General features: G+C 42.2%; 1 protein-coding gene across 7 annotated transcripts in view; it reads left to right on the plus strand.

The window, feature by feature from the left end:
- The first annotated feature begins 620 nt into the window (after positions 1–620).
- The window catches only part of Hecw1 (HECT, C2 and WW domain containing E3 ubiquitin protein ligase 1), a 492247-nt gene continuing 467208 nt past the window's right edge, over positions 621–25659 (plus strand). For 6 of the 7 annotated variants that reach the window (XM_008836284.1, XM_008836287.1, XM_008836281.3 and 3 more), the window contains exon 1: positions 621–974. The gene's annotated coding sequence lies outside the window, so the exon portion shown is untranslated. Of the gene's footprint in view, positions 975–1972; positions 2391–25659 lie in introns of those variants that run through there. The other variant, XM_008836282.3, reaches the window with a different exon arrangement.

The raw sequence follows: 25659 nt of genomic DNA on the forward strand, positions 1-25659 counted from the left end.
ACATGCAACCTAAAAATGGACCAAATGTACAAGAATTTATGTGGAGGAGGTGATAATCAGTGACCAGCATTTCACTTCCTCAGGCCTCTTGGTTGGCTTGGCTGGAAGGGTTCAGACATCCCTTTCTCCAGCTCTAGCTTTCTGACAGAGTGCAACAGCATCATATCAGAGTTGTCTGGAGAGCTAGGCTTGCCAACAATGGATATTCTGAGACTATTTTCATTCTTTGCATTTGTAATAGCAATATTTGTTTTATGTGCTTGCTGTGAAAACCCAGGAGGTTGCTCTAAAGTGTGTCTAGGAGTGCGCATAACTGTATAAGGTGTTTAAAACACCTGTCACAATGTACCTGCCTAGGGTGTCTGTACCACGTCCTGTCGTCCTGTCCTTTCCGAACGTACTGTTTGCACATACACAAAAGGGCTGATGAGCCGTGGCTGGTGCAGAAAAAGCCGGTTTGCCTGCTGGGTGTTGGAAGGATGGGGACGGCGGTAACAAGAATCAATATATATTTACTGCGGGGGCGGAGGGGGGCGGGTTGCGTGGAGGGTGCAGGGCGGAGCAGCGCTAAAGAGAGCAAGCCTGGCTCCTGGTTGGTTCCGGAGTCTGGTACCCACAGAGCAGCAGGCAGGAAGGGAGGAGATGCAGGAGGGAGGATAAAGCAATAAAGTGTGCTGCGTTACCACGCACGGGGCGTCCTTGTTGGAACAGCAACGCAGTGTTCCTCTGACCCAGCCGGCCCCCTCCTCGCTTGCACACACTCAGGGAGCCTCGTGCTGCTCCACCGTGGCGGTGGTCCTGACAACAGCTGTTTCAGGATACCAGGCAAAAAGAGCACGGCGAAAGAGGGCGGTCGCCTAGGGTTTGCAAAGCAAGTCCTGGATGCCTGGCATCTATGCAGGGCACGTGCGCCCCCCGGCTTTAACCTGCGCGCTAACCGGAGCATGATCTGTGCCCAGTCCCGGGCTGCCAAGGTAAGCGGGAGCCAAGCTCAGACCGCCAGCCGCCCCCTTCCCCCGCCCTTCTCTGGGAGGGTTCCTCGGCGCTCCCGAGGCCCCAGCAGCGCCCTCCCTCCCCAGGGCTGGGATCCACCCTCCTTCCCACCCTCTCGCTTCTCCCGCGAGGTTCAATTGTCAGCCCGGGGTGCATTACCGCCCAGGCCGGGCTGGCATCCTGGGGCTCGGGTATAGCACACGGATCGGGCCCTCCTGAGGGTCCCCGAGAGAAACAAAGAAGCCCCCAAACGGGTTCGCAACGCCTCCCCCGCCCCTCGGCGCCCTCCCAGTGGAGGTGGGGGGAGTGCGGGGGGGGGAGGCGGAGAAACCTACGTAATCCCCCTTCCCAGCCCACACCCACTCCTAGTGAACCAAATCTCGGGATGTGCTTTTAGACAATTGTATCCCATGCAATGTTAGTGAGGAGCCCAGAGAGCGCCCACAGTCTCCGCCGGAGCTCTCCAGTGCTCACGGAGGGCTCAGGCAGCCTGTGGCCAGGTGCGGCCCTTGCTCCCCTGGGTGGTGACAAGCTGGAAAGATGCATGGCTTGGGTGCTCCCCAGGCGCCTCCCTGTCCCTGTCCGGCTGTGCCTCCCAGCTGGGCCTGACACCTGAGTTTGAGCAGGAGTAGCTGTTCATTTCGCCCACCCCGTTACTACCTGCACACAGGGGGAAGAGGGGCGAGGGACAGGCGGGAAGGAGAGGCACGCTGGAGAAACCACTTGCAGTCTGTTTTGTTGGAGAGCCAAGACATTCCCCATACTTTACCCGGAGCCATGACAATGCAGCAAAATTCTAGAACTCGTATGGCACTCCATCCTCCACTCCAGGGCTTTCTGATGGCCTTGCTGCTCAGAAGTCCCAGCCACTGGACAGATTGGGGGAGCGTAAATATGTGGTCTGTTCATCTTGCGCAGAGAGGCTGGGCACGGTAACTTCTTTCCTGCCAAATTCAGCGCATGGGGGGAGCTGGCAGGGACACAGGCTGCAGTGATGCCTGGCTTAGTGTGGTTCCGGGCACAGCGCACCTCATTCTGCGTCGATCAGATAGCACGTCGAGATTTTCCTAGTTGCTGAAGATACCATTTGACGCTGCTGTAGTTGGGGCTTACTTCTGAGATCTACATTGGTGCAATTCTCCCTTGTTTTCCTTCGATCTTTGAAAGATAACAGTGCTGTGTTCAGCAGAAATGGATACAGGGAGAGCAGCACAGTTCAAAGATTAAGGGTGGCTTCTTTTCCTGGAACGTAAACGCGATTTTAGGAGGGTAGGTGTCCTACCCGAACAAGCCAGTTTGTAAAGATCCCAGCAGTGTTGTGGTCCGAGGCGTCTCGGAGCTGGTGGCCAGATCTGCGTTTCTCATCAGTTGGACTCCCTCCGGCTGTGGCTATCACGGTAATTCACTCTAGCTTGGGGATTCATTTTTAAAATGTATTTTCTACTAAGAAGGGATTACAGTCCACGTGCCTACCTTAGTGTGAACGTGTGTGCTTGTTTGTAGAGAAATAGGTTGTGGCAGAATTCTCTGTTGCCTGACCCTCTGCTGCTACATCCTCTGGAATGAGGCATTGGTAAAATAAAGCCTTCTTTTTTTCCTAGACCAACAGGCAAACTGGGCTTTGGAGTACATCATTTAACAGACCATGCTGTGGCTAATTCACACCAGGGTCCCAGTTATCTAAGGGAGTTTGCTTCTTTGCATAATGACAATTCTCTTTTCTGTGTTGGGTAGTTTTTCAGGAAGGCACTTGCCTAAGTTGGTTCAGATTGTGATTTGGTTTGGGAGGCCACATCCTGAGCTGGAACAGCTTATCAATGCATCAGTGCAGAAGGACTACAGCTGTTGTTATCTGTGGATATGGCATCATTTGACTTGATTCCTTTCACACTTTGGCTTTTAAAGATGGTTATACTGAAGCTTTGTCTTCTGTGCATCAAATATGACTATTAATAAGTACATAATAAAAATGTATTCATCAGAAGACAAAGCTTGTTTTCATGCCTTATGTGTGAAGTGAGTTGGTCAGCTATCTAGAGACAAGAAAAGTCACTCAGCAAATGCAGGTAATCCGAGCACAAACAAGAAAAGCAGATAGACTTTCATTTTTATACCTCAAAAAATTTCAACTCCATTGTCTGTGTTTTTCCAGTAAATGAAATTAGCGAATGATTCAAAACAGGTCAGATTTTGTCCACTATAGAAAGAGATCTCTTTGGGTGAAGAGATTTGGAGAACAGAGAAGAATGTTGATTCTTGTGTAACAGGTTTTCTTATTCATTCCAACCTTGAGTTTGATCATTAAGAATGAACTTTTTCCAACAACTGGTTTTTGTGTTTTTAATGAAAGAGTGTTAATGGGTGTTCTATCCTATGCAGTAATTAACGGCAGCATCAGGTTTACCTTCATTGATAGGGCCTGGCATTGCTCATGATGTACACTAGCAATCGCTGCTTGTAGTAATGAGTGAGGCCATGGTGCTTCTAAACAGACAAATGAAGTGTTTCCATGTAGTTACAATAATTATTACAATTGAGAGATGACTGAGGCATTTGATCATTGACTCAGGCTTAGCTACAGAGATTTCCACAGTCTTATACTCGTTTCCTTAAAAGTTACAATCAAAATAGCACCTTAGGATGACAGTATCTGCCAGGGTAATTAACAAATTCTCCTCTTTCCGATAGCTGTTCCGTTTGCACAGCTAAGCTAGCACTGATCATACTGCAGTTACCTGAGTTGTGAATGTGTCACAGCCTCCTGTTTAAAGTAGGCTGAGCTTCTGCAGGACAAGAGGCACTGTTTTAGTCGCCTCATCTCTGTAGCAGCTAACACTTTAAATGGTACATGATATGTAGTGAGGAGTGTTTATTGAATGGATTTCAGGTCATAAAAATGCTCTGTAATTGTATAGGCAGGAGGTAGTTGGGAATTTTCTGCTTCATGAGTCAGCTGGAGGAATCAGAGAGGTTATGTAAGACGCTTAAGGGAAATGGTAAGCCAGAATGCCAATCCAGGCCTTCCAGCAGGTGCCTCTGAAAAAGGCTTTACACCCCTGAAAAAATAAATAAATAAAAATATCTAGAGAGTACATTAAAATGCTGTGGGGTTGGGCTTTTTTTTTATTATTTTTTCTCTTTTTTACTTGAATGATTTGTACTGTCTGTTTTGCCAAAACTTATCTGATCATTGTTTTGTTCTGTCTTGTCTTCGAAGGAAAATTGTTTGGCCCAAGCACTCTGTCCTCTAACATGTACTTAAGCAGAAGAACAAATCATTGCTGTGCTTCCTCCTCAAGTCTCAGTTCTACCTCCTAGAGCTTTCTAGGATGATAGTCGTGTCTAGGGAATGCTACTCACTGACCCATATCTGTGCAAACCACATTTAACCACCATACACTATATTTCTGGAATGACCCAGCAGTTAGACACAACCACCTTTCTTGGGCTAGCCTACTTTGGTAGAGTTTCCACACAGGTAGATTGTTGGATGGACAAGTGTGACTTACAGATACGGAGATTTTCCCTACTTCTCTTCCATTCACCAAGACAAGTTTCCCTTAGGAAAAAGGGAAGTTCAGTCCCCATGTGTCCTTCCTGTGCTGCAGCTCTGTGTGGCTGTCTTCAAGTCACTTCCACTCTGTGCTTTACTTTCTCTTTTAAAAAGAGCAGGTTGAACCAGGCTGTACTATAAAGTCACTTTTACCACCAGGGTTCTATTTTTGTTTGTTTTATTCCATTGAGCCAATTGAAGAGTAACAAAATCATGATAATTTAAGTTTGTATGTATTGTGTGATATGTGTATAATAACTCAAAACCACATGTGTCCACATACAAGCTCTCTAATAATATCTTTGAGTCTTCTCTTAATGGTATTCTCAATAAATACTTACAGTAACTCTTCCTTATTTGTAAGACTAAATTTGTCCTGTTAAAGAAGGGAGGCTTATGACATTTCTTGTTCCTGGAGTACAATGGTGAAAGGTGAACATTTCCAAGATGTTTAGAATTTCAGAGTTGGATAGTCAAGGCTCTGCTTTTACCTTCACCAATGCAGGTATTTCCTGCGATCAAAAATGTTTCCTGTGATCCATCCAACATTTTCTTTTCAGTTTCTCTAATTTCCGTTTTTCTCCTTATACTTCAGCTCAACCTAAGCTTCTATAACATCTCCCACATCCAAAAAACACATCCTAAGATGACATTGCCATCCAACTCCCTTCCTCTGCCTAGGGCTGCACCAAAGGCAACAGAGCCCACATGCTTCCTTCTTGTCTTACCTATGTCAGCTTTCTGAGGTTTACCTGTAAGCAGTACCTTTCCAAATTAGGATACTGTGAGGTAGAGAGACAGTTGGATTCTTTAAAGACTTTGTAATATTAGTGTCTTTTCCATGGACTTTCAGACTCAATCTCAACTTCCATCTAAATCCAGGTGTTTGTGTCTTAAAAACCTCTTTCAAATATTTTAGGAAACAGAACCAGCATATTGATGATTTTCTGTATCTGATTGCATACTGCATGTATGTTGGGTTATTGTTAAGTGGCTATTGTATTCTGTGCTTTGGGCACATAGGGGAAAATGGTAAGTTTTCAGTGTAGCATGATGGTAATACCAATGCTTATTGGTGAAACACCACAAAGACCACCAGACTTCCAGATCACTGGATTTCTATGATAACAAGAGATATGTACCATGTGCATCATTTGACTAGAAACCATACTTTTCTTGGCTTATCAGTCTGAAGTTTGATGCACACAGAGGACAGAAAAATAAGAAAATGTAGAGTGCAGATGGGCTTTTCTGGTGTTATCTATCGCATGTGATATTTCTGGGCAAATTTGGTGGTTGAAACTTAAGGCTGTATTGAAGGGAAGGAGGGGCAAGAGCTGGAGAAGGGTGCCATCTGTGCCTGTAATGAAAACGCTATCATGGAGACTTCATTTGGGGTCCCTTTTATATATTTAGTGGAGCAGATTTTTCATTTCACACTTTCTAGATATATTTGTATTGCACAGATGTCAGGAAAATATCATGTTTATGGAAAAAAAAAAAAAAAAAAGACCAAAATCCACTTTCCTGGCCAGGGATTGTAATTCAATCACTTTGTCCTTAAATTGATACTTATTTAACTTGCATGAATGTTCCCTGCTTTTTCTTTGGGCTTAAATCAGGCCAGTTTGAGAAACAGAAATTTTGGTTCTATATATTATTGAGAGGCAGAGATTCCAGGTAAGGATAAAAAAAGATGGTAAGCTTAGAATTTAACATAGAAGACCATGATTTTGGGCAAACGGAACTCATCAGCAACTCATCTTCCTTTAAGGCCGGCTATAGGATGTGGGCTAGGGCTGTAGCTCAGCTGATAGAATGTCTAAGATACATGAAGCCCTGGCCCATCCCCAGCATTGCACAAGAGTGGTGGCACATGGGCCTACAATCTCTACACTTAGAGGTAGAAACAGGAAGATCAGAAGTTCAAGGTCAACCCTGGTTATATAAGGACTTCCAGACCATTCTTGGCTATATGAGACTTTGTCTCAAAGACAAAAAGCAAAACAAAACAAGAAAACACTGTGGAATGTGATCAGTAGATTGTTACCCCCAAAATGACTTCCGTTCTTTACCATATCCACATTTCCTTTCACCATCAAAACTTAAAAGTAGTTAGCTAAACATTTTCCTCAATTTCGAGCATAAGTTACCTATTTTTGTAAAAATGAGCTTTTTGAAATTGATAAAATATAGTTTGAGCATTCTTACAGTATTGCTTTCTCCTCCCTTACCTCCTTAGCCTATTCCTAATGTCCCCTCCCTAAAGAACAAGGGGGCTTAGCACTTCCCTGCACAGGCCTTGACAGGAAGGAAGTGACTGAAAATATGTACATTTAACAAAATCTGTGCTCTGGCTCCTTAGCCCCTCTCTCACAATTTATTTTCTGTTTCCTTTTATAGAATACACCTAAACAGTTGTCTGCCTGGCTTTCTTTGTTCTCTCCTCCTTAGCTTCTAAACACATCTTTTACTAGGTAAAGTTTCACTGATGGAAACAGTGTATTTAACATACATGTTAATTATGAAATAAAAGAGAACAAGCACCCACCCTGTGCCTGAAATAGGAATTCCACTGCTTTCTTAGAAGCTGCCTTTGTGTCAGGCCTCACTGCTCCTCCCTCTTTTCCTGAGACTATCCTGTTCTTATCATTCTCCACCCCTCCCCCGCCCCTTTTCCCTGTGGCCACCAGAGACCTTCACTTTGTGGGCTACAAAGGCCAACTCTCTACCTAAGCTCTGTGAACTTATGGTGTTTACTCATGGACCACTGTCTCTAGAGCCCCTTGTTCTTCCAAATCATGATTCCCTGGTTTTCAAGCGACCTCTCTGGATCCTCTTGGTCAGGCTGTCTGCAAGGCCCCTAGGTTCTTATACCACTGACCTTGTCTGAACTCTGGCTGGCCTCTAAATGATGGGCTCTCCCAGGGCTCAGCTTTCAGACCCTTCTCTTCTCTGATTCTTTCTTTTGCTCTCCATGTGGGCTTTGTTCTGATGATCCCCAATTTTCTTCCTCAGTTCAGACTCATTCCTAGAATTCCAATAGTCAATAGCAACTTCCTCTTCTGTGCTTTATAACCTTAAAATTAACATTGGCAAAATTCAACCCCCAGTTTTCACTCTCCAAATTTGTTTCTCAGTCTACCTTTTCCATATCTGCATTGGGCACCTTTGTCCTTCCAAAGTCTTGCACCGCCTCCTGCTTTCTTCTCTCCTCTTAACTTGTAACAAATCTCTCTCCTTTCCTTGCACCCACTCCATATAGCACGTTTCCTCCTTTCTAAGCGGCCAGGAGCTCCCCTACCTGATTTCCTGTGTTCTTTGCCCATCTGCAGTTTGTGTTCTATGCAGCAGCACAAAAGTCTGCATAAAAATTTGTCATCTCCTCGCATTCTCCATTCATTAATTAATTCATTCATTCAACAAATTCCTGACTAAATGTCTGCTGTATGCTTGACATGGGTTTAGATGATGGGACGTGGCAGGAACACGATGCAAAACAATCACAGAGCACTATCCTCCCAGGATCTACCATCATATTAACATCTTTGCCTATATCCCTCTAATAGTTCCATCCCACTCAGTTGGAACCCAGATTCCTGACTTGGTCCACAGAGATCTGTGTGGTGGTCCTTGACTTTTCTACTCTGTTCTTGTTCACTGGATCCCAGCCCTCAGTGACCTGGCTCTTCCTCAAAAGTGCCAGGTACACTCTCACCTCAACTTATATCAGAAGAACAGTTCCACCACTTCTGAGTTATCGCTCCTTCAGAAAGACTGTTCCTAACCACCTATTTATAGGTTCTTTCATCTACCCCCTCACACACTGCCTTTACTTGCTGTCTGTCACCTGTTCTTGTAAACTCCATTAGAACAAGAATTTGTGTGCTTATTCCATGTGTTGGAATAGTACTTGGAACAGAGAATATGGGTTACCAGATACCGAGTACTAACTGAGATAGCAGTGCTCTCCTGTGAACTGAAATACAACCTCAAAATGCCTGCTTTATATTGGATAAAATTCCATAATTCAGTTGAATTAGACCCTTGATGATTTTGGGCTTTTGGATCTTATATAATTCTTTTTTCCTTTCTGTAAGCCACTCCTGACTTTGCTACAAGGGGGTGGGGTGAGGTGGGGGTCTTTGTTACTGCCTGGACAGTTTATGGATCCTGTGCCTCTATGCTTTCTTCTGGCCAGCATTCTCTAAACTGGAGAGTGTAGTTTATTCAAGCTGTTCTTGGCCCCTTCCTCAGCATCCAGTGAACAATTCACAGTCCCTCAGCTATTGCTGAACTGAATCACTTGTGGTTCTTGCCAGGGCTTCATAAACTGCTCTTCCCTCTTTGGTTTCCTCGGGACCACACTGTCATCTTGAATGTTAGCATGCCAATCTTCAGTTAAAAATTCTTATGACGGGGCTAGAGAGATGGCTCGGCAGTTAAGAAAACTGGTTGCGCAAAAGACCCAGGTTCGAATCCCAGCATCCACATGGCAGCTAACAACTGTCCCTAACTCCAGTTCCAGGGGATCCGACAGCCTCTTCCCTCTTCCATTGCACGACATGGGTGCACTTATCTACACGCAGGCAATACATGCATATACATAAAAAATAAAAATAAATATTAAATTTAAAAAACCTTAAAAATTCTTATGAGTGGCCAGTCTGTACAACAAAGAACCATCTACTTGGATATAGTAGGCTTGTAGGCTGTGACCAATCCTTGTCCCTTCTGTCCACTACTGCAGCCACCTGAATTTTTTTTTTCTATTTCTCCAGACATGCTATGTGCTTTCCTATAACTGTTTACCTTTCCTTATTTTGTTTCCTACTCTTCGACTCCCCATTCCTCTCAATTTACCATTTTGTAATGGCTATCTTAAACCTCACCTATAGCAGGAGACATCACTCAGTTTTGCAGCAGACTATGATTTCCCTCCTCTCCCCATCAACTTGTAAATGATAAATTCCCCTGTTTTGTGGGCTCCTACCTCATGGTGAGTATCTCAAGGTTAAGAACTGTCCTGCACTGTTATGACTTTTGCTAGACAGATGTTGTGGTGCCTGAATAAAAATGTCCCCCCATAGGCTCACGTATTTGAACACTTTGTCAGCAGTTGGTAGTGCTCTTTCAGGAGGTTTAGGAGGCATGACCTTGCTGGAAGAAGTATGTCACTGGGAGTGGACTTTGAGTGTTCACAGCCCCTTCCATTTCCTGTTTGCTCTCTCTATTTCCTGTGTGTGGACAGAAATGTAACCAACCCACCAGCAGTTGCCATACCTCTCCTGCCATTGAGGACTCTCCCTCAATAATCATAAACCCAAATAAATTCATTCTTATAAAAGTTGCCTTGGTCATGATATTTTATCACAGCAATAGAAAAGTGACTAATACAGATGTGAACAAACATCTGTTCATCTCATATAGTACATCAAAGACAGATCAAAGAAAGCCCAACCTATAAATCAATGAGTTCATTGGGGTTACTTGCAGAAGTATTGGATAAAGAGTCACTTAAAGTTTAGGTGGTTCCAAGGCAGCTGCATCCCTGCAAAGCCTGTAGCAGCATGAATGATAACCTATGAAAGCTGCATCCCGGAGAGCTCCCTGGCCACCTCACAGGCAGCTCCACTGACCTAATAGTTTAGTGCTTAATAACCTCAGGAAAGAATCTGTGAATCTTGTGACTTTTATGAGCTTCCTGATCCTGGTAAGTTTCCCTGGCTTCCTGAGTCTTAAAAGCCTTCCTCTTCCCTCCAGAGGGGCGTGTTTCAATTTGGAGGAAAGAGTTTCACAACATGCATCTGTCTTAGCATTCTGGGAAATAATTTTCCTAGCAATCACCACAGTAGGTCTTCCTTTGAGAGTTCCACAAATGAATGACCGAAGGAACAACCCTAGTTGAGAATGTCTATAGTTCCTTGCTTCTAGAATGTTATCAAGTATCTGCTGCCACAAAATGCATACCATGATTGTAATTAGATTTATTTTAGTGTATGTCAGGAAAATACTCTTATCATTGAACTACAACCTCCAGATCTTGGTGTTTTGAGACAGGGTCTTGTTATACAACTCAGTGTGGCCTAGAACCAGAGATCTTCCTGCATCAGTTTCTTGAGTGTTGGGTCCATAAGTGTGTGCCACTGTGCCTGGCAAGGATGTGGGTTTTTATTTGTTGATTCTCCTAAGTGCCAAGAAGAGTGCTCTGTACCCAGTAACCGTAACAGTAACCATAAAAGACTGTTCCCAGTACTAAGCTGACATCTTGAATGTCTAATACTTTTGTTAAACAGGTGAGCAAACCTAAGGACAGGCTTTCCCAATCTCACGGTTGGGAGGTGGATTGTTTTCTGTGTAGTCAGTTGAGTCTTCCTGCTCTCCCACTGTCCACTGAACAGAGCCAGACTTGCATGAAAATTGCCCTTTACTTTTCCAGGGTGCTGTTCCTCTGTGTCAAAGTATCAAAAGGACTTCCTTCTTTCATTCTGCCAGGCCTGATTTTTGAGCTTTCTGAAACAAAGCGGCAGCATAGAAATTTCAGAATCTCAAAGGACTCAGAGACCTAGAAAGGAGACAGCAGTTTCAGGTCTGCTCATGGCTTCTCCCTCAGCAGCTCTGCTTCATTTATTTTGCCTGTGCCTCAGTATATCTGAACCCTTCGCTTTGAAGGGCTGACACTCAGAGATTTTGCTTAAAGTGCAAGATGAGATGGCCAGTGTCTCTTGGAACCTCTCTAAGGTCAGAATCAATTGGCATCAAAGTCATCTGGTTTCAGTTTCTGCAGGATAAAATAGCCAATGCTGCCTTCTTTAATAACAACTTTCAATGACAAGATGGCACCATTTCTGATGAGTTATCTCTCACAGGAGTTTTGTAAACATTTTCCATTAGTTTGTTCAATAAATTAAAATGTGCCTCTGTTAAAAGCATAGCTTCAGATCATGGTGTGACGTCTTGGGTAAAAATACTAAATTCAGACTTTTAACCTCATCTTCTTTGAAAGACAAGGAAAACTATTACTATATATATGTGTAGATTATTGTATTTTCTAGATTACTACATTTTATTGACATATATAATAAATCTTATGGAGGGTTCAAGCTTCCAAAGAGAAATCTGGCCAAAGAGCTTCTGGGTCATAACCAAAATAAGAACTATTATATGTATGTATAAACACATGCCATTATAGACAGAGAATACACACATACACATACACACACACACACACACACACACACGCACGTGCGTGCGTGCGTGCATGAGATACAGAGCTAGGGATGTAGCTCAGTGGTAGAGAACTCACCTAACAAGCATGAGTCCATGGACTGAATCTCCAGAACAACAAAGAAAAAATAGAGAGAGAAACTTTTTTAAAAGTTCTGGTTATTAGCCAGGTGTGGTGGCACATACCTTTAATCACAGCACTTGGGAGGCAGAGGCAGGCGGATCTCTGTGAGTTTGAGGCCAGCCTGGTCCACATAGTTCCAGGACAGCTGAGGCTATAGGGAGACCCTGTCTCAAAAAGACCAAAAAAAAAAAGTTCTAGTTATTTACATTCAAATGATTTTCAATTACTTATTCAGAAATTATTTCCAGAGCATCTGTCACATGACAGGCATTTATAATTTGGGGGTAGGGTATCCACCTAGGCAAAAATCTACTTATAGCTTAAGATGAGGATGTTCAATGACAAAGTAGAATTAAATTCATTCAGTGAATCAACATCTAATTGCAGAAAAGTTGTGGCCTTTACAGGTGGCTATTTTATTTTCATGCTGTTTATGGAGCATGTGTCACAGGCTGGCAACTGTTGCTGAGGTGACTGAGTCTGCAGCTACATTTCTTGTCTTCATAAAGCTCAGCGTGAGAGCCTCGAGTTTACAGTATTGCTTTCTGAGGAGCCATTCACAAGTCAGTCATTAAACACAGCACTGCCCTTGTCAGGGACCTAGAAATCACAGCATACACACTGATTAACCATAATTTTAGTAAGAGTGAATGTTCCCGCTTCCGACCTTAAGTACCTTCGGACCAAGGCATAGGGTCCATCCCCTGAACGCCAGACACTCCCTCATGACTTGAAGCTTTGCCACAATCCCCTTTATCCCAGAGATCCCGATAATCCTCTGGAGGAGGGAGGTTTTTTTAACCTAAATATTCCCTAGGGACTAGAACAAGTTGTGCATATACACACTTCAGACTTTGCTGAAGTTGCCATTTCTCTGGTTTCTGTTTGCTCAGGATGCACAGGCAATGGAAAGGCCTCGCTGGTGTGCATTATTAACAGATAGATAAGGCTGGAGGGGCAGAAGTTTCCAAACTGCACCGAATGCTAACGTGCTTGCCTGCCTGACTCTGAGGACTAGAGTTTGGCAGGCCTACAGATGTGGTAGACTTTGGCATACAAAGGGATGCAAGATGAAATGGTCCTCTCAAAAGCCCCGTGTCATGCTCAGGTTAAATTGTATTCATCATCTTAATCTAGGATTTTTAGTTCATTGAAGAAAGTGTTGAAAGAACCATTTCATCTTTCTAGAGAAGTCAGGGCTTCTAGCACGGAAACAGAACAAATTGAAACATGGGTGTGGGAGTGGTTGTGCAGGTAGAAAACACTAAGTTCTGTGATGGGAACCTTTCATTCCAGTGCCTGACCCCCTCACTTTTCCCAAATACTCATTTGTCTTTTCTGAACAATGTAATTGATGCACTATTTTTCGTCAGAACATTAAATTCTGTGGTAGAAATTTTCTCTTAACTGTTAGAACTCTTGGCGTGGCAATTTCATCTTAGAGACAAAAGAGCGACTGGCTTTGTTCTCACATTTATTTCATCTTGGTATGAATCTGCAAATGGCTTTTGAGGGATAGAGCTATTTACTTTGCAAATATCTTTTTTTTTTTTCCAAAGTGCTATTAGCAGGTATAACTTATGACCTCGGGCATTTTTCAGGCAGTGAGCTCAGTGAGATTTGAAAATTAGCCAATCTATTTATAGAATCATAGAATGGTGGCTGCATAAGGAACCTAAGCCACATCCTGTCATTTTCCAACGATGAAACACATGGAAAGTAACCATACCCCAGGGTCATAGGAAGCCATCTGTGGGCATGTGGCTGGATCTTCTGCGGCACACTTTGCTTGCTCAGGAGTCCTTAGGCAGATAGCATAACTGAACAAGACCTGGAGTTTCAGTGTTGGGAATGAAAGAATAATAAAGTTGGCTACTTCTTAGTTTCAAGCTAATTACTTGCATGTGGGAATATTACTCAGTATTGTTTTTCTAAGCAAACCAAAAGATTGAATTTTTAGGAGAATTTTCATCATTTTAAGTCATTTTTGCCCATTCAATGTTATGATTTTTTAAAATATTTCGTGGGCCAAATTAAACATAATTTGCCTCCAATATGTAACTTCTGCTAGGCTGCAGACAGCAGGCTCCCCTGGGTATCCTTCCCTGCTATAGTAGGAAGAGGACTGAGGAGTCCTCTGGGATCTCCTAAGGAAATGAATAACATTTATGAAGGCTCCACCCTTATGACATCGTTACCTTTAAAATGTTTTAAAGTTTATTCTTATTTTTTATGTGTTTGAGTGTTTTGCTTGCATGTATTTAAGCACACTGTATGCATGCAGTGTCTGCAGAGAGCTGAAGAGGGTGTCATATCTCTTGAAACTGGAGTTACAGATGGTTCTTAGCCGCCATGTAGGTACTGGGAACTGAACTCCAGGTCCTCTGCAAGAGCAGCAAGTGCTCATGATTACTGAGACATCTCTCTAGCCCTCTCATCACCTTTTAAAGACCACCTCTAAACACCATTACACTGGGTTAGGACTTTAACCTCTGAACTTGGGGGCATATAAACATTCAGTCTATAACAAGATTCTGATCGATAGAAGCAAAAGACCTTGATTGTGGCTTCACATAACTAAAATCTGAAATGTAAGGTAGATTCAACACCACACAACAAAATTAGAATAAAATCCAGTAGACAGAGGATTGTGACCCAACACTATGATATATTTTCTAATACTCAGACTCGTTCAAGAACACTTCAAGTCAACATATTGGTTTGCCACTGAGGAGAGGCCAGATGTCCCTTTGAAGGCTCTGGGGTCGATCTCTGCTACAGAGAGGCTTGGTGCACTGGCCCTGTCTTAGCTTATGTGGTGAACCCCTCAGCCTCCAGACTGAGTTTTGGGAGATTTTGCTGTCTAGCCTGGCTTTGCACCCAGTCTTAGACGCTCTCAACACTCAATGAGAAAAGGTTCATGACTCTGGGGAGCACAATGCACTTAGCTAGAAGGTCAGCATGTGCAGTTTGTTCTCACACATTCTTTCTGGAGCAAAACCCCACCAGAGCTCACTCCTTGCACTCAGAGGGTTTGTTCCTTCTCTTCCTTTGTAAGTGTTCTGCTTTTTCTTGTTCATAAAGCAGGTTGAAAGCCATTTTCACCTGTTATAATATCTGCTCTATCAGTAGGAAAATTTCTCTCTGATTTTTCCTATATCATCTTATAATCTTCATTAAAAACATATTTATATATCATACAGAACATGCGTGGGTCGGCAAACTAGGGTTGGCAAATAAAATTTTGAAATCTTAATTATGTGAAAAGAGTTGTACTAAATACATAATTTTTAAAACTATGTAAAGGATAAAGTAGCCATCTCTAATGTAGTAACCAGATGGAAGAACCAGTATTGTTGTAAAGTATTTCCTCTAAGCATATGTTCATTACAATAAGGAAATTCCATGAGGCTGGGGAAATGACTCAGTGATTCAACACTGTACTGTTCTTGCAAAGGACCCAAGTTCAGTTCCTAGCACTGGTGACTTTCCACCACCTGTAACTCCAGCTCCGGGGGATCCTCTAGCCTCTGTGGACACCTGCACACATGTGCACATACACACCCACACCAATACCCACACCCACCTACGCACACACATGCACACACACATGTATGCACACACATGATTAAAAAATAAACCTTTAAAAAATTAAAAAGAAATCAAACCATAAACATAGCTTATATTTATTTTTTAGTATGTCAGATGCATTTTCTGTTCATGCAATGTTTGAGAATACATATAATTAAATAGTTGCTTAGTAATTTCTAATTTCTAAACTACTCCATGTACATGTGTGTGCTTCTGATACATTGATTATTGTGGCATTTTGCTATATGTTTTATATGCAAATTTTTAATTCTTTTAAGCTCATGAGTGAAATATTGCAACTCCCATTTTACAGATGGGAGCACTGAGACTGGAGGCATTTGTGGTTTGAGCAGCTCACCTATGTCTGTTAGACAAACAACCTATATTTTTCAGCCCTTCATTTATTATTGGCCATGAAGTTACCACTTTCTTTGTTCCTTGGTGAATGATATAATATTGAATTGATTAATATAACATATACAAGTCAGTGACTATCTTCTTAATTTTTTTCTGTAGAAACAAGCCTCAAAAACAGAACTGGTGAATCAAAAGATACACTGAGATTTACTCAAACTGTGTGTTGCATTTTGGACCAGCTATAGCAGCAGGTGTCTGGAGCCAATCATTCACCAGTGACCAGTCTCCACCTTGTCAGTACTGACAGCTATGACCTAAGCCATCCCTTGCCTTTTTAAAAAATTCTTCTTTTTTTCTGTTTTTGGTCAAAGGAGCAAGGATGTTCAGGCACAGGTGGCCAGATGGTCCCCCTGTGTGGGCTTCTGGGAAAGCCATTGTGCTCCTGGTAAGAAAGGGCAGGCTCCTTTGTGCGTGCCCTGCCCTTTGTCCTGCTTCCTGCGGTCCTGTGACCCAGGACTGAAAACTGCCCACTCACAACAGCTAGTGGAGGGAAGACAGTCTGAGGCGCGAGTAGAGAAAACACCCAGATTTAGTGAAGTCCCACAGCCAGGGTTCTGGTAAAAGGCCAATGCTGTTTATCCTCCTGCTAGTGAGAAGACAGTGTTTGCACAGGGCTTCTGCAGATACTCTGCACTGGTGTCTCCCACACCCCACTTGCGGAAGATCTCAATCTCTCATCAGTTCGAATGAAATCTGTATAGGACAGATGCCAGTTCTTTATCACCATTTACTCCATCATCACCGAAGCCCTGTTAGTTAAGGTAGTGATCCTGATATTTCCTTCACGAGACACAATTTGCCTTCACACTTAATAATGGCCGCAAATTCCTGCTCCCAACAACCTTTCACTTAATTGTTTGATATTCAGTGGCTCCCTCATGCCCGTCTTATTCTACTGCGCATGGTCAGATGATGATCTTTCAATTATATAATTCCTTCCATGTTTATTAGCTGTCATAAGGCATGCTCTGTCTCTCTGTCCCTCTCTTTCCTTCTTCCCTCATGCTTCTCTCCCTCTTTCATCCCTCCCCCTCTCTCTACTGTGTTCTTAGAGATTTTTACTCAGTCTGATAAAGTCAATGATAATCACTATTCTTTTTCATACTCAAATTAACTTAATTCAGGTCAATACCAGTCTTTTACCTCGCACAAGAAATCAAGTGCTTACATTCCTCTTCAGTATTCTACCCCATTTCCTTCATTCCTCTCTACCTCTGCCTGGCCCTTCTTTTTCTCCAGTTGGGGATAAGAGATGCTTCTAACTGAAAGGTCTCAGATGCCAGTTCAAGAGGGACAGTGAGACAGATTGTTGGGGGTATGGAGTTCATCAGAAGTTCTCAGTGCCATGGGCAGACAGATAGACAACAGCATGGTGGGCGCTCTGATAACTAGTTCGGGCCCTAGCACCAGAAACGGATAGCATGGCAGGGGCCTCTGAAGAGAGGAAATCTGGGCCCATGAATTAGAAGTGTGGAGTTTCTTCTTATAACTTTCTGAGGATGGGGGAGGTTTCAGGGCATAAGCCTGTAACCAGGCACAAGGCAGGGAAGAGGATGGGGAGGAGAAGGATGTGTGACACCCAATATCCCCCTTCGATGTAAACTCCCTCGCCCAGATGAAAAACCTTGGCACCTGGAAGTCTGTTAGCTGGAGAGTTGCAGATTCTCAGTAGGTGCCTGTGTGTGTCTGTGAGAGCGGAAGGGCTGCTACAGGAATTGCAGACTGAGCAGCAGCTGGGTTCTAACATTACATTCTTACAATAACATTGGCCCAAACCAGAGCAATATTAGATAATATTGAAAGGAGGTTTTCTGTCTTCCTTTGCCTTTCACTAAACTGGTTTGAGTTTTTCATTAAGTGAGGCAGGCTGTTTATTTCCATTGTTTTTAAAATAAGGATATGATATTGTAGTTCTAGTTTGGTCTGTGTAGACATGTGCAGTCGTAAACACTGAATCATGTGAACAATGACTTTGGGGGAATTTAGCAAAGTCAACCATCACACTTTCTTGCTAATAATTATATATTTTCCTAAATTCAAAATTTTGGCAATTATTGTTTTAAAATTGTAGTTGCCTATTAATTACTACTTTTAATTTCTTTTCCTTTTTAAGGTTTTCTCCCCTCTCTTCTTTCTTTTTCTCGTTTCCTTTTTCTACTTCCCTCCTCATTCTCCTTTTCTAACTCTTTTTAAAATGAGATTATTTAGAATTTTGTGTTTTACTTTTTTAATCCAGAAAACTAATGTTGATATTTATTTCGCTTAACGTGTTATTAAGTTAAATGCTGCCAAATATTTTTATTTTTATTTTACTTTTTATTTTTATTATATGTGTATAAGTGTATTATTGCCTGCATGTGTATAAATGCACCTATATCATGCAATGTCCGCAGAGGTCAGAAGAGGGCATCAGATCCCCTGGAACTAGAGTTATGCATGGTTTTTCATTGCCTTGTGGGTATTTGGAAACAGAACCTGGGTCCACTGTAAGAGCTGTCAGTGCTCTTAACCCTGAGTCGTCTCTCCAGCCCCTATTTTTATATTTTTGAGAACTCGTTCTTCATGGGTGTCTTTTGATCTTTTTATGCTATTTTGGAGGGTTTTCCTTTGTTGGCAATTGGTGGTTTTCAGCCAGGTATTCTTTCTGCTAAGCCTGGATATAACCTCAGAATTCTCCCTAACACAGGGGTTTAAGTTGCCAAATGTAATGTAGAATGCTATGCTGTGTCTGTTTTTGGAAAAGGTAATTGACTGCAAAACCTCCCTAACTTGTTCAAATTTACTGGAACTGTGGTCATTCATAGCTCAGATTTCCCATTTGGAATTTTAGTTACTTTATTTTTCTTGAAAACAGGAGATCTCATGTAGCCTTGAACTCCTGATCCTCCTGCTTCCACCTCAAAACTTCTGGGATTACAGGCATGTGCTACCATGTGTAACTCTGCATTCTTAATTTTTAAAGTGAACTTATTCTTAAAGATGAATGGAATGATCTTCCTAGTTATTTGCTAGGGAAAAGGTCAGTGTACTGGTTACTTTTCTGCTGCTGTGATAAAATATAATGACCAAGGCAATGCATGCAGTGGTTTGAATGAGAGGTGTCCCCCACAGGCTCAAGTATTTGAAAACTTGGCCAGTTGGTGGCGCTGTTTAGGGAGGTCATAGAACTTTAGAAAGTATGGCCTTGCGGGGGGAGAAAGCACATCACTTAGGGTCGGCTTTGAGAGTCCATAGCTCTTCCCCACTTTGAGTTTTCTCTCTACTTCCTGTGAGTGCTTGAAGATGTAAGCTCTTAGCGTCCTGCTCTGGCTGCCTCCTGCCCTGCCTCCCCACCATGCTGTATTCATCTCTCAGGAACTGTAAGCCCAAATAAACCCTTCTTTAATAAGTTGCCTTGGTCATAGCCAATAAAGAAACTGATATCAGAGAGTGGACTGTTGCTTTGAAGAACCTGACCATGTTTTTTGGAAAAAAGTGAAAGACTTTGGAATAAATGCAGCATCAACTAATGATGATAATAAGGCTTAATGGATCATTCTAGTGTGAACCTGGAAGAAAGTAGTGCTGAGAGCAATATATTTCTAAAAGGAAGCAAGGAGAAATATATTTCTAGAGGGCATTCCTGGGATATTTTGGTAAACAATTTGGCTGCCTTCAGCCTGAGGCAAGGCCTAAGAAGTCAGCTGAGGTTGAATTAAAAAGAAATGGACTCTGGACACCTTTGATCTCAACACTCGGGAGGCAGAGGCAGGTGGATCTCTGTGAGTTCAAGGCCAGCCTGGTCTACATAGTGAGTTCCAGGCTAGCTGGGGCTACAAGGAGTCCCTGTCTCAAAAGACCATATAGATAGATAGATAGATAGATAGATAGATAGATAGATAGATAGATAGATAGATAGATAGATAGATAGATAGATAGATAGATAGATAGATAGATAGATATGTGTGTTTGTGTATGTGTGTGTATGTATGTATGTGTATATATATATGTATGTGTGTACGTATGTATGTATGTATGTATGTATGTATGTATGTATATGTATAGTAATGTATATATAGTAATGAACTAATTTCTTTGGTGGAAGAAATTTCAAGACAGCCAGCCTAATGTTGAATCTGTGGCTTGGTTGTTACTATTGATAACTTTTATGCAGGTGTATATTAATAAAAGAACAAGTGGGGCAAAAAGTACAAAATGTACCATTTGGAGAGAAATAAAGCCCTAGGAAGCTTAATGTTGCAGCCAAGACATGTCCTTGAAGACAGGCTGTCACTGTTAAGGAGATTAGTGTCACTAGGGGAAGACCTCCTGCCCTGTACTGGAATAATGAGTGACCTCAGGGCAAGACTCCACCTGGCTAAGTTTCCAAGTTGTTAAAGGAGAAAGCCTAAAGGTTCTTCTGCTCGTAGAAAACCACAACATACTACCGATGCTGCTTATGTGGTTGGTTAAAGAAGGGCCAGTGTCCATCCCATCTGGTGGCTGAATTTTGCAGTGTCATCCATGTGGGGGCATTGGAGCCATGAAAAATGCAATAGTGAGGGGGTCATCAATTCTCCCCCTGTGGTTTCAGAGAATCACTCAGGCCAGAAAACATGTAGCAAGGGAGTCTCGGCATGAAGATCGTGAGGGGCCATTGCTTGAATCTGTGAAGGTGAATCCTGGGTTGCAATAGAAACCCCAAGATGTTGGAGATGCCAGGGCTGTGAGATACCTACAAAGGAGAGCTGCATACAAAGAGTAGAGACAGCCTAAGAGCGAGATGTATGCTGCACAAAGCAAAACTGGAGAAGCAGAGCCACATAAGCCCTTTGAAACTAACATTTCAGACATCTGACATAGAGCTACAGGATTTAGTGTTTGCCCTGCTGGTTTTCGATCATTCTTTGGTCTTGTATTTCCTCACTATACCCCTATCTCTCCCTTTTGGAATGCGATATATATTTGGTTCCATTGTGTGTTGGGAGTCTGTAATTTGTCATTTTGATTTTCCCAGAGTTACAGTTAAAAGATTATATTGAGTCTCAGAAGAGACTTTAGACTTTGTACTCTTGAACGGTGTTGAGACCGTTAAAGACGGTGGGTACTTTTAGAGTTGAACTAAATGCACTTTGCAATATGATATGTCCGTGACCCTGTGGGGGGCTGTGAATAGAATGTGGTAGTTTGAATGAGAAGTGTTCCCCATAGGCTCAAATATGATATGTCCGTGACCCTGTGGGGGGCTGTGAATAGAATGTGGTAGTTTGAATGAGAAGTGTTCCCCATAGGCTCAAATATTTGAACACTTGGTCAGCTGGTGCACTGTTTGGGGGAGGTCATAGACCCTGTAGGATATGTGGCCTTGGTGGAGGAAGCATGCCACTTGAGCCAGGCTTTGAGAGTTCATAGCGGTGCCCTACTTCCAGCTTTTCTCTCTCTGCTTCCTCATAATGCTTAGCCGTGTGAGCTCGCAGCTTTCTGCTCTAGTGGCCTCCTGCCATGACCTCTCTGTCATGATAAACTCTTATCCCTCTGGAACCATAAGCCCAAATAAACTCCTTTTATAAGTTGCATTGCTCATAATATTTTATCAAAACAGAAAAGTTACCAATATAGTTTATTTCTACAAAAACTCTAAATATAGTGATTATTCAATGTATGAAGAATATTTTTCTTTTTCACAAATGGTAGTTTGATTATCATTTTTATGCTATAATTTTCTCCTAAGATTGCTTATTTATTTGTCTGCCTTTGCTGGTGATTGATAAGTCTGAGCCCCGCCTCAATTCAAAATTTTTGGTGCTTGGATACTTTTAAGAATTTTTTGAAAGATTTTGAATAATTTCTAATGATACCTAGACTTTCGTTTCTGCTATTATGGAGAGACAATATCTGAAACACGAGTATCTCTACTAAGCCTCCATAGTCAGCACAGGAAAACCCTTACCTTATATGTTTAGTGTGTCAATTCTGTACCTTTGTTACATTATGTCAGGAATTTTGTTCTTTCCTTTTTCCCTCTTACCAACGAACTACTGAATTTAGGAACATTTCTATAGTAAAAGCCTCATTTCCCAGTCTTCCTTTCAGGTAGATGTAGACATACTGAATCTAAAAAGATGCATTTGGAAGTCAATAGGTGTGGCTTCTGGGAAAGTTCCTTAAGGGAGCTGACTCATCTGGCAAGCTGTATTAGCTCTTTGCTCTTCCATCATCTTACATCTACATATAAATGTAGAATGTTTTTGTGGGGGGTAGAGTGCTAGGAACCATTTTGTAAGGCAGAGAAAGGGAGCCAGACACTAAAGGCTAAAAAAAAATAGGGATCCTTACGGCATCGTATTGCTGCCGCTGTACTGCCCAGATCTGTCCACTTATTGGTGAAAGAAAAAGAAATATCTCTCTTGTGAGCAAACGTTAGTATCTTTCTTGCTACCTCAAAAGAGCTGTTCTCTGATAACAAAAAAGGTAAAACATTTGTCCACAATACCTGCTTTTTCTTGCATCTTTTTTCCCCTTTGTGTTCTTGGATTTTGATTTTTTTCTTCATCTTTAATTCGAAGCTTCACTCCAGAGCAGATTTAGCTTTAATTTCTCTTGATCTCTTCTATTTAAGCCATGTGATGTTTTCATTTCAACATTTGATTTCTGACTTTAAGTTTCTTCTAAAATCAAGTCTCTTAAGTTCATTTTCACCTCATTTCTCATCTGGTTGCACAGGCCTTTTATGCACTTGTAACATTTTGATAAAAAGTAGGTAAATGTGTAGGATTTATTTATTGTTTGACTATTTGCTGGCAGCTCCTTTCAAATTGTATTTTCATGAATCCTTACATTTGTACTCTATTTTTTATTATTGACTGATTGAGTCTTATTTCTATGTGCATGAGTGTTTTGCCTGCATGTATATAAGTTCACCCATGTCATGTGATGCCCATGAAGACCAAAAGAGGGCATTGGATTCCTTGGAACTGGAGTTATAAATGGTTGTTAGCCACCATGTGGAAGCTGAGAAACGAATGTGGGTTTTCTGCAAGAGCAGCCAGTGCTCTTAACTACTGAGCCATATCTCCAGCACTTGTTTTTAAAATAATGATTTTTTAATCTACTTTTTCTTGAAAATCATGTTTTTTAAAAGTTTTATTAATTTTAATTGTATGTATATTAGTGTTTTGCCTACATGTATGCAAACTGTACCATGTGCCTGTAATGCCCACAGAGGCCAGAAGAAGGTATCAGAGCGCCTGGAACTAGGGTTCTAGATGGCTGTTAGCTGCCATGTGGGTGCTGGGAACTGAACTCAGGTCCTTTGCAAAAGCAGCCAGTGCTCTTAACCACTGAGCCATCTTTCCAGTCCAACATTTGTACACTTACTTGACCGTTATTAATGACACTTTTTTCAGCTTTTACCTTGGACAGTAAAAAACCAGGCTATGTTGACCAGGTGACCAGAGGCATGACATGCTTCTTCTGTTCTGGGTTTCCTGTGATCTCTGATAGAACTAGAGGGACCTGTGAGGAACAGTGTGAACTGTCTAAAGGCAGGCACTAAGTACACTTGACATTTATCCAATAAGACCTGGTTTTTAAAAAATACTTTATTGTTTTATTTTCTGTGTATGCGTGTATTGCCTTCATGTATATAAGCTCACCTGTATCATGCAATGCCCGAGGAGGTCAGAAGAGGGTGTTGGATTCCCTGGACCTGGAGCTATAGACAGTTGTTAGCTGCCATGTGGGTGCTGGGAATCAAATCCAGGACTTCTACGAGAGCAACCAGTGCTCAAAACCACTGAGCCATCTCAGCAGGCATTTTTGTAAGGTTCTCTGACCTCTGGGGCAGAAGTTGCTCCAGCCGGTAATGCGAGGATGATGTGCTTATAGGCCTCTTCAGATCTTCATTCTCAAGGGCAGCTGATTCCAGTCCCACAGCAGAGAACATCCTGGCCTAACTCCTTCTCCAGCTGGGTTGGAATTACAGGCAGACATTTCCAACCCCATCAGATGTGAAAAGAGACCACCTAGGAGGGATATAGTGAAAACAGGTAGGTCCTTGCCTGTGGAGCTGCCAACCACTTTCTGGTGGGGCGTGAGCCTTGACTGCTGGCTACAGAAGGGAGCTTCCACCCCTGCATTCTTTAAGTTATCCACTCAGCACATCAGAGCTGTGCTATCCAGTGCACCTGTAAGGCAGCTAAGAGAAATTCTTAGTGATCTGTAAAATATGGCTCAACATTTCCAATCCCAGCGGGAGCATTACCATCAATTGATGTCCTCCATCCCAGGATTTCCCTGATCCAACACTGATCCCACTGAGATTTCTAGGTGTTTCGGTGTGAAAAAAAAATCCTTTTCATCTCAAGTTAGGTGTGTCTGAAGCCAAATTTATGACTTTTCCTGGGAGTTACTGCTAATTCTCCTAGCCCTGAAAACTTGAAGTATGCAACTAGACCCATACAGAAGGCAACACATTGTAGGCAGAAGTGGAGGGTTCATTTGTCGTGTCCTTTCTTCCGCCTTAAGCACCTGACACAGGGAGATGACGTAGATACACATGAAATAATTCCAGAATTCTCCGTTCTAATCTTCTCGCTCTCATTGGTGCTGTTCTTGCGCAGGGCATATAACTAGATGTGAGAATACCAAGCCAGTGTTTCTGTTAGAGCTCCATCTTCTCTTCTTACCCATAGCACTTCAGCTCTGCTACGTTTGCTGAGGAGCTGCCAACCCCTCCTTTCCACCTGTGACAGCAGAGTCACAGACCCCTGGGTGAGCCTCCAGGCCTTCCTGGTTGTATCCCACACACATCCATTCAATATTCCTTCCCAGCTGTCCGTAAAATGCATGATCATCTCATCAGTATGTCCCACATAGTCCATCCATTTTTAGACTTTATGTATTTTCTGCCTGAAATGCTCTTTGCATTCTTTATAATAATTTATATTTTACCCTTTTCCAAAGATCCAGCTGAAATCTCTTTGCATGTTGTTCTGATACTTAAAAACAAAAAACAAACAAACAAAAAAAAACATTATACTTATTGCAAACAGAATGTAAGACAATTGCTTCATGGATTTGTTTGTGATTTCTTTTCCTCCCTCTCACGTGCCATATTTACAGCACTGTTCTAAGGTGGCCATAAATACACCTGGATTTTTCTTTAGCTAAACAGTAAAAATAATCCTCCTCCGGCTTTGAGAGGTTTTGCGAGGTGTTCTTCTGTGCCTCTGGAGTTGCAACTGCTCCAGTCGGCAGAACCCAGTGGCATGAGGACTATGAGACGGCAGGGTGAAGACATCATTTCCTTCTTGCTAAATGTGCTCAATGGTTTAATCAGTGACGATTAAATATCTCTTTATTGAAACATGAGTTTTTCTTTTGTGCTTGTTTTTCTCCTTTGGTTCCTAAAGCTGAGGCTGTTCTCACATTCCCAGTAAATAAATCATGAAGGACCCAGGTGTTTACTTTCTGGGAGGCAGAAGTAGAAGGTTATTCGGGGAAGTTCATTTATCATGTCCCTTCTTCTACGATGCTTGTTTCCCATCTGTATACACACTGGCTTGCGTGATCTATTTATCACCCTGAAGGAATCATCATCTTCCTAATCTATACTGCAATATTTGCTTTTAACTGAATCAGACAGTGAGGGCTGTGGGCTATATCTTAATAAAAGTCTTATAAATCAAATGACCTAAAAGCTTAAAGCAACATTTTCAGGACAGTGTTTCTGAAGTGATTTCCATAAAGTTGTTTTAGAATGAAAATAGGGATA

The sequence above is a fragment of the Nannospalax galili genome, unplaced genomic scaffold, assembly GCF_000622305.1.
Source record: "Nannospalax galili isolate Female #2095 unplaced genomic scaffold, S.galili_v1.0 scaffold54, whole genome shotgun sequence".
NCBI classification, from domain to species: domain Eukaryota; kingdom Metazoa; phylum Chordata; class Mammalia; order Rodentia; family Spalacidae; genus Nannospalax; species Nannospalax galili.